Raw genomic sequence first — 9,387 nt, 5'->3', positions numbered from 1 at the left:
GTCACATTGGCCGCTCTTCTCTCTGAACGGTTGTACTTATCGTCTGCAAAGCTATGTCGCGTGCTGCGGTATGCGGAGACACTAAAAGCACCATAGTAGAACACAGATGAAGCTTCTAAGTAATGTAATAGCCAGTAACAAGTAGTACAGTTCAACTGTTAGGTATCGATTATTGACTTTTTAGCTATCTTTGGTGCCTTGGACATGCGCTAGGACCTTAAGATTCTGCATGAAAGGAGGACTAGCAGTCTAGTTGCACGGGAGAATGTAAAAAATGTTCATATGTAGTAAAAACCTAAAGAAATCCGTCCGTTTTCGTCATTTGTTATCGAATCGACTTAAAGCCAGATCGTCACATTGGCCGCTCTTCTCTCTGAAACGGATGTACTTATCGTCTGCAAAGCTATGTCGCGTGCTGCGGTATGCGGAGACACTAAAAGCACCATAGTAGAACGCAGATGAAGCTTCTAAGTTAATGTAATAGCCAGTAAGAAGTAGTACAATTCAAGTTTTATGTATCGATTATTGACTTTTTAGCTGGCTTTGGTGCCTTGGACATGAGCTAGGACCTTAAGATTCTGCATGAAAGGAGGACTAGCAGCCGAGTTGCACGGGAGAATGTGAAAAGTGTTCATATGTAGTAAAAATATGAGAAATCCGTCCGTTTTCGTCGTTTGTTATCGAATCGACTAAAAGCCAGATCGTCACATTGACCGCTCTTCTCTCTGGAACGGTTGTACTTATCGTCTGCAAAGCTATGTCGCGTGCTGCGGTATGCGGAGACACTAATAGCACCATAGTAGAACACAGATGAAGCTTCTAAGTTGATGTAATAGCATGCAGGAAGTAGTACAATTCAAGTTTTAGGTATCGATTATTGATTTTTAGCTGGCTTTGGTGCCTTGGATATGAGATAGGACCTTAAGATTCTGCATGAAAGGAGGACTAGCAGTCGAGTTGCACGGGAGAATGTGAAAAGTGTTCATATGTAGGAAAAACCTAAAGAAATCCGTCCGTTTTCGTCATTTGTTATCGAATCGACTTAAAGCCAGATCGTCACATTGGCCCCTCTTCTCTGACACGGTTGTACTTATCGTCTGCAAAGCTATGTCGCGTGCTGCGTTATGCGGAGACATTAAAAGCACCATAGTAGAACACAGATGAAGCTTCTAAGTTGATGTAATAACCAGTAAGAAGTAGTACAAGTCAAGTTATAGGTATAGATTATTGACTTTTTAGCTGGCTTCGGTGCCTTGGACATGAGCTAGGACCTTAAGATTCTGCATGAAAGAAGGACTAGCAGCCGAGTTGCACGGGAGAATGTGACAAGTGTTCAAATGTTGTAAAAACCTGAGAAATCCGTCCGTTTTCGTCATTTGTTATCGAATCGACTTAAACCCAGATTGTCACATTGGCCCCTCTTCCCTGAAACGGTTGTACTTATCGTCTGCAAAGCTATGTCGCGTGCTGCGGTATACGGAGACACTAAAAGCACTATAGTAGAACTCAGATGAAGCTTCTAAGTTGATGTAATAGCCAGTAAGAAGTAGTACAGTTCAAGTTTTAGGTATCGATTATTGACTATTTTGCTGGCTTTTGTGCCTTTGTACATGAGCTAGGAGCTTAAGAATCTGCATGAAAGGAGGACTAGCAGCCGCGTTGCACGGGAGTATGTGAAAAGTGTTCATATGTAGTAACAACCTGAGAAATCCGTCCGTTTTCGTCATTTGTTATCGAATCGACTTAAAGCCAGATCGTCACATTGGCCGCTCTTCTCTCTGAAACGGTTGTACTTATCGTCTGCAAAGCTATGTCGCGTGCTGCGGTATGCGGAGACACTAAACCACCATAGTAGAACATAGATGAAGCTTCTAAGTCGATGTAGTAGCCAGTAAGAAGTAGTACAATTTACGTTTTAGGTATCGATTTTTGACTTTTTAGCTGGCTTTGGTGCCTTGGACATGAGCTAGGAATTAACATTCTGCATGAAAGGAGGACTAGCAGCCGAGTTGCATGGGAGAATGTGAAAAGTGTTCATATGTAGTAAAAACCTGTAGAAATCCGTCCGTTTTCGTCATTTGTTATCGAATCGACTTAAAGCCAGATCGTCACATTGGCCGCTCTTCGCTCTGAAACGGTTGTACTTATCGTCTGCAAAGCTATGTCGCGTGCTGCGGTATGCGGAGACGCTAAAAGCACCATAGTAGAACACAGATGAAGCTTCTAAGTTGATGTAACAGCCAGTAAGAAGTAGTACAATTCAAGTTTTGGTATCGATTATTGACTTTTTTGCTGGCTTTGGTGCCTTGGACATGAGCTAGGACCTTAAGATTCTGCATGAAAGGAGGACTAGCAGCCGAGTTGCACGGGAGAATGTGAAAAGTGTTCATATGTAGGAAAAACCTGAGAAATCCGTCCGTTTTCGTCATTTGTTATCGAATCGACTTAAAGCCAGATCGTGACATTGGCCCCTCTTCTGTGAAACGGTTGTAGTTATCGTCTGCAAAGCTATGTCGCGTGCTGCGTTATGCGGAGACACTAATAGCACCATAGTAGAACACAGATGAAGCTTCTAAGTTGATGTAATAACCAGTAAGAAGTAGTACAATTCAAGATTTAATTATAGATTATTGACATTTTAGCTGGCTTTGGTGCCTTGGACATGAGCTAGGACCTTAAGATTCTGCATGAAAGAAGGCTAGCAGCCGAGTTGCACGGGAGAATTTGACAAGTGTTCAAATGTAGTAAAAACCTGAGAAATACGTCCGTTTTCATAATTTGTTATAGAATCGACTTAAATCAGGATCGTCAAATTGGCGGCAGTTCTGTCTGAAACGGTTGTACTTATCGTCTGCACAGCTATGTCGCGTGCTGCGGTATGCGGAGACACTAAAAGCACCATAGTAGAACATAGATGAAGCTTCTATGTTGATGTAATAGCCTGTAAGAAGTAGTACAATTTACGATTTAGGTATCGATTTTTGACTTTTTAGCTGGCTTTGGTGCCTTGGACATGAGCTAGGACCTTAAGATTCTGCATGAAAGGAGGACTAGCAGCCGAGTTTAATGGGAGAATGCGAAAAGTGTTCATATGTAGTAAAAACATGAGAAATCCGTCCGTTTTCGTCATTTGTTATCGAATCGACTTAAAGCAAGATCGTCACATTGGCCGCTCATCTCTCTGAAACGGTTGCACTAATCGTCTGCAAAGCTATGTCGCGTGCTGCGGTATGCGGAGACACTAAAAGCACCATAGTGAACACAGATGAAGCTTCTAAGTTGATGTAATAGCCAGTAAGAAGTAGTACAATTCAAGTTTTATGTATCGATTATTGACTTTTTAACTGGCTTTGGTGCCTTGGACATGAGCTAGGACCTTAAGATTCTGCATGAAAGGAGGACTAGCAGCCGAGTTGCATGGGAGAATGTGGAAAGTGTTCATATGTAGTAAAAATATGAGAAAAACGTCCGTTTTCGTCATTTGTTATCGAATCGACTAAAAGCCAGATCGTCACATTGACCGCTCTTCTCTCTGAAACGGTTGTACTTATCGTCTGCAAAGCTATGTCGCGTGCTGCGGTATGCGGAGACACTAATAGCACCATAGTAGAACACAGATGAAGCTTCTAAGTTGATGTAATAGCATGCAGGAAGTAGTACAATTCAAGTTTTAGGTATCGATTATTGATTTTTAGCTGGCTTTGGTGCCTTGGATATGAGATAGGACCTTAAGTTTCTGCATGAAAGGAGCACTAGCAGTCGAGTTGCATGGGAGAATGTGAAAAGTGTTCATATGTAGTAAAAACCTAAAGAAATCTGTCCGTTTTCATTATTTGTTATAGAATCTACTTAAATCAGGATCATCACATTGGCTGCAGTTCTGTCTGAAACGGTTGTACTTATCGTCTGCGAAGCTATGTCGCGTGCTGCGTTATGCGGAGACACTAAAAGCACCATAGTAGAGCACAGATGAAGCTTCTAAGTTGATGTAATAACCAGTAAAAAGTAGTACAATTCAAGTTTTAGGTATAGATTATTGACTTTTTAGCTGGCTTTGGTGCCTTGGACATGAGCTAGGACCTTAAGATTCTGCATGAAAGAAGGACTAGCAGCCGAGTTGCACGGGAAAATGTGACAAGTGTTCAAATGTAGTAAAAACCTGAGAAATCCGTCCGTTTTCGTCATTTGTTATCGAATCGACTTAAAGCCAGATCGTCACATTGGCAGATCTTCTCTCTGAAACGGTAGTACTTATCGTCTGCAAAGCTATGTCGCGTGCTGCGGTATGCGGAGACACTAAAAGCACCATAGTAGAACACAGATGAAGCTTCTAAGTTGATGTAATAACCAGTAAGAAGTAGTACAGTTCAAGTTTTAGGTATCGATTATTGACAATTTTGCTGGCTTTTGTGCCTTGGACATGAAAGGAGGACTAGCAGCCACGTTGCACGGGAGTATGTGAAAAGTGTTCATATGTAGTAAAAACCTTAGAAATCCGTCCGTTTTCGTCATTTGTTATCGAATCGACTTAAAGCCAGATCGTCACATTTTCTGCTCTTCTCTCTGAAACGGTTGTACTTATCGTCTGCACAGCTATGTCGCGTGCTGTGGTATGCGGAGACACTAAAAGCACCATAGTAGAACACAGATGAAGCTTCTAAGTTGATGTAATAGCAAGTAAGAAGTAGTACAATTCAAGTTTTAGGTATCGATTATTGACTTTTTAGCCGGCTTTGGTGCCTTGAACATGAGCTAGGACCTTAAGATTCTGCATGAAAGGAGGACTAGCAGCCGAGTTGCACGGGAGAATGTCAAAAGTGTTCATATGTAGTAAAAACTTGAGAAATCCGTCCGTTTTCATTATTTGTTATAGAATCTACTTAAATCAGGATCATCACATTGGCTGCAGTTCTGTCTGAAGCGGTTGTACTTATCGTCTGCAAAGCTATGTCGCGTGCTGCGGTATGCGGAGACACTAAAAGCACCATAGTAGAACATAGATGAAGCTTCTATGTTGATGTAATAGCCTGTAAGAAGTAGTACAATTTACGATTTAGGTATCGATTTTTGACTTTTTAGCTGGCTTTGGTGCCTTGGACATGAGCTAGGACCTTAAGATTCTGCATGAAAGGAGGACTAGCAGCCGAGTTTAATGGGAGAATGCGAAAAGTGTTCATATGTAGTAAAAACATGAGAAATCCGTCCGTTTTCGTCATTTGTTATCGAATCGACTTAAAGCAAGATCGTCACATTGGCCGCTCATCTCTCTGAAACGGTTGCACTAATCGTCTGCAAAGCTATGTCGCGTGCTGCGGTATGCGGAGACACTAAAAGCACCATAGTGAACACAGATGAAGCTTCTAAGTTGATGTAATAGCCAGTAAGAAGTAGTACAATTCAAGTTTTATGTATCGATTATTGACTTTTTAACTGGCTTTGGTGCCTTGGACATGAGCTAGGACCTTAAGATTCTGCATGAAAGGAGGACTAGCAGCCGAGTTGCATGGGAGAATGTGGAAAGTGTTCATATGTAGTAAAAATATGAGAAAAACGTCCGTTTTCGTCATTTGTTATCGAATCGACTAAAAGCCAGATCGTCACATTGACCGCTCTTCTCTCTGAAACGGTTGTACTTATCGTCTGCAAAGCTATGTCGCGTGCTGCGGTATGCGGAGACACTAATAGCACCATAGTAGAACACAGATGAAGCTTCTAAGTTGATGTAATAGCATGCAGGAAGTAGTACAATTCAAGTTTTAGGTATCGATTATTGATTTTTAGCTGGCTTTGGTGCCTTGGATATGAGATAGGACCTTAAGTTTCTGCATGAAAGGAGCACTAGCAGTCGAGTTGCATGGGAGAATGTGAAAAGTGTTCATATGTAGTAAAAACCTAAAGAAATCTGTCCGTTTTCATTATTTGTTATAGAATCTACTTAAATCAGGATCATCACATTGGCTGCAGTTCTGTCTGAAACGGTTGTACTTATCGTCTGCGAAGCTATGTCGCGTGCTGCGTTATGCGGAGACACTAAAAGCACCATAGTAGAGCACAGATGAAGCTTCTAAGTTGATGTAATAACCAGTAAAAAGTAGTACAATTCAAGTTTTAGGTATAGATTATTGACTTTTTAGCTGGCTTTGGTGCCTTGGACATGAGCTAGGACCTTAAGATTCTGCATGAAAGAAGGACTAGCAGCCGAGTTGCACGGGAAAATGTGACAAGTGTTCAAATGTAGTAAAAACCTGAGAAATCCGTCCGTTTTCGTCATTTGTTATCGAATCGACTTAAAGCCAGATCGTCACATTGGCAGATCTTCTCTCTGAAACGGTAGTACTTATCGTCTGCAAAGCTATGTCGCGTGCTGCGGTATGCGGAGACACTAAAAGCACCATAGTAGAACACAGATGAAGCTTCTAAGTTGATGTAATAACCAGTAAGAAGTAGTACAGTTCAAGTTTTAGGTATCGATTATTGACAATTTTGCTGGCTTTTGTGCCTTGGACATGAAAGGAGGACTAGCAGCCACGTTGCACGGGAGTATGTGAAAAGTGTTCATATGTAGTAAAAACCTTAGAAATCCGTCCGTTTTCGTCATTTGTTATCGAATCGACTTAAAGCCAGATCGTCACATTTTCTGCTCTTCTCTCTGAAACGGTTGTACTTATCGTCTGCACAGCTATGTCGCGTGCTGTGGTATGCGGAGACACTAAAAGCACCATAGTAGAACACAGATGAAGCTTCTAAGTTGATGTAATAGCAAGTAAGAAGTAGTACAATTCAAGTTTTAGGTATCGATTATTGACTTTTTAGCCGGCTTTGGTGCCTTGAACATGAGCTAGGACCTTAAGATTCTGCATGAAAGGAGGACTAGCAGCCGAGTTGCACGGGAGAATGTCAAAAGTGTTCATATGTAGTAAAAACTTGAGAAATCCGTCCGTTTTCATTATTTGTTATAGAATCTACTTAAATCAGGATCATCACATTGGCTGCAGTTCTGTCTGAAGCGGTTGTACTTATCGTCTGCAAAGCTATGTCGCGTGCTGCGGTATGCGGAGACACTAAAAGCACCATAGTAGAACACAGATCAAGCTTCTAAGTTGATGTAATAGCCAGTAAGAAGTAGTACAATTCAAGTTTTAGGTATCGATTATTGACATTTTAGCTGGCTTTGAGGCCTTGGACATGAGCTAGGGCCTTAAGATTCTGCATGAAAGGAGGATTAGCAGCCGAGTTGCACGGGAGAATGTGAAAAGTGTTCATATGTAGTAAAAACCTGAGAAATCCGTCCGTTTTCGTCATTTGTTATGGAATCGACTTCAAGCCAGATCGTCACATTGCCACTCTTCTCTCTGAAACGGTTGTATTTATCGTCTGCAAAGCTATGTCGCGTGTTGCGTTATGCGGAGTCACTAAAATCACCATTGTATAACACAGATGAAGCTTCTAAGTTGATGTAATAGCCAGTAAGAAGTAGTACAATTCAAGTTTTAGGTATCAATTATTGCCTTTTTGCTAGCTTTGATGCCATGGACGTGAGCTAGAACCTTAAGATTCTGCATGAAAGGAGGACTAGCAGCCGAGTTGCACGGGAGAATGTGAAAAGTGTTCATATGTAGTAAAAGCCTTAGAGATTCGTCCGTTTTCGTCAATGTGTTATCGAATCGACTTAAAGCCAGATCGTCACATTGGCCGCTCGTCTCTCTGAAACGGTTGTACTTATCGTCTGCACAGCTATGTCGCGTGCTGCGGTATGCGGAGACACTAAAAGCACCATAGTAGAACACAGATGAAGCTTCTAAGTTGATGTAATAGCCAGTAAAAAGTAGTACAATTCAAGTTTTGGGTACTGATTATTTACTTTTTAGCTGGCTTTGGTGCCTTGGACATGAGCTAGGACCTTAAGATTCTGCATTAAAAGAGGACTAGCAGCCAAGTTGCATGGGAGAATGCGAAAAGTGTTCATATGTAGTAAAAACCTGAGAAATCCGTCCGTTTTCGTCATTTGTTATCGAATCGACTTAAAGCCAGATCGTCACATTGGCCGCTCTTCTCTCTGAAACGGTTGTACTTATCGTCTGCAAAGCTATGTCGCGTGCTGCGGTATGCGGAGACACTAAAAGCACCATAGTAGAACACAGATGAAGCTTCTAAGTTGATGTAATAGCCAGTAAGAAGTAGTACAATTCAAGTTTTATGTATCGATTATTGACTTTTTAGCTGGCTTTGGTGCCTTGGACATGAGCTAGGACCTTAAGATCCTGCATGAAAGGAGGACTAGCAGCCGAGTTGCATGGGAGAATGTGAAAAGTGTTCATATGTAGTAAAAATATGAGAAATCCGTCCGTTTTCGTCATTTGTTATCGAATCGACTTAAAGCCAGATCGTCACATTATCCCCTCTTCTCTGAAACGGTTGTACTTATCGTCTGCAAAGCTATGTCGCGTGCTGCGTTATGCGGAGACACTAAAAGCACCATAGTAGAACACAGATCAAGCTTCTAACTTGATGTAATAGCCAGTAAGAAGTAGTACAATTCAAGTTTTAGGTATCGATTATTGACATTTTAGCTGGCTTTGGTGCCTTGGACATGAGCTAGGACCTTAAGATTCTGCATGAAAGGAGGATTAGCAGCCGAGTTGCAAAGGAGAATGTGAAAAGTGTTCATATGTAGTAAAAACCTGAGAAATCCGTCCGTTTTCGTCATTTGTTATGGAATCGACTTCGAGCCAGATCGTCACATTGCCGCTCTTCTCTCTGAAACAGTTGTACTTATCGTCTGCAAAGCTATGTCGCGTGCTGCGGTGTGCGGAGTCACTAAAATCACCATTGTATAACACAGATGAAGCTTCTAAGTTGATGTAATAGCCAGTAAGAAGTAGTACAATTCAAGTTTTAGGTATCAATTATTGCCTTTTTGCTGGCTTTGATGCCATGGACGTGAGCTAGAACCTTAAGATTCTGCATGAAAGGATGACTAGCAGCCGAGTTGCACGGGAGAATGTGAAAAGTGTTCATATGTAGTAAAAACCTTAGAAATTCGTCCGTTTTCGTCAATGTGTTATCGAATCGACTTAAAGCCAGATCGTCACATTGGCCGCTCTTCTCTCTGAAACGGTTGTACTTATCGTCTGCACAGCTATGTCGCGTGCTGCGGTATGCGGAGACACTAAAAGCACCATAGTAGAACACAGATAAAGCTTCTAAGTTGATGTAATAGCCAGTAAGAAGTAGTACAATTCAAGTTTTGGGTACTGATTATTTACTTTTTAGCTGGCTTTGGTGCCTTGGACATGAGCTAGGACCTTAAGATTCTGCATTAAAGCAGGACTAGCAGCCAAGTTGCATGGGAGAATGCGAAAAGTGTTCATATGTAGTAAAAACCTG

The sequence above is a fragment of the Schistocerca gregaria genome, unplaced genomic scaffold, assembly GCF_023897955.1.
Source record: "Schistocerca gregaria isolate iqSchGreg1 unplaced genomic scaffold, iqSchGreg1.2 ptg000043l, whole genome shotgun sequence".
Classification (NCBI taxonomy): Eukaryota; Metazoa; Arthropoda; class Insecta; order Orthoptera; family Acrididae; genus Schistocerca; species Schistocerca gregaria.
Note: the sequence above shows the minus strand (reverse complement) of the source record.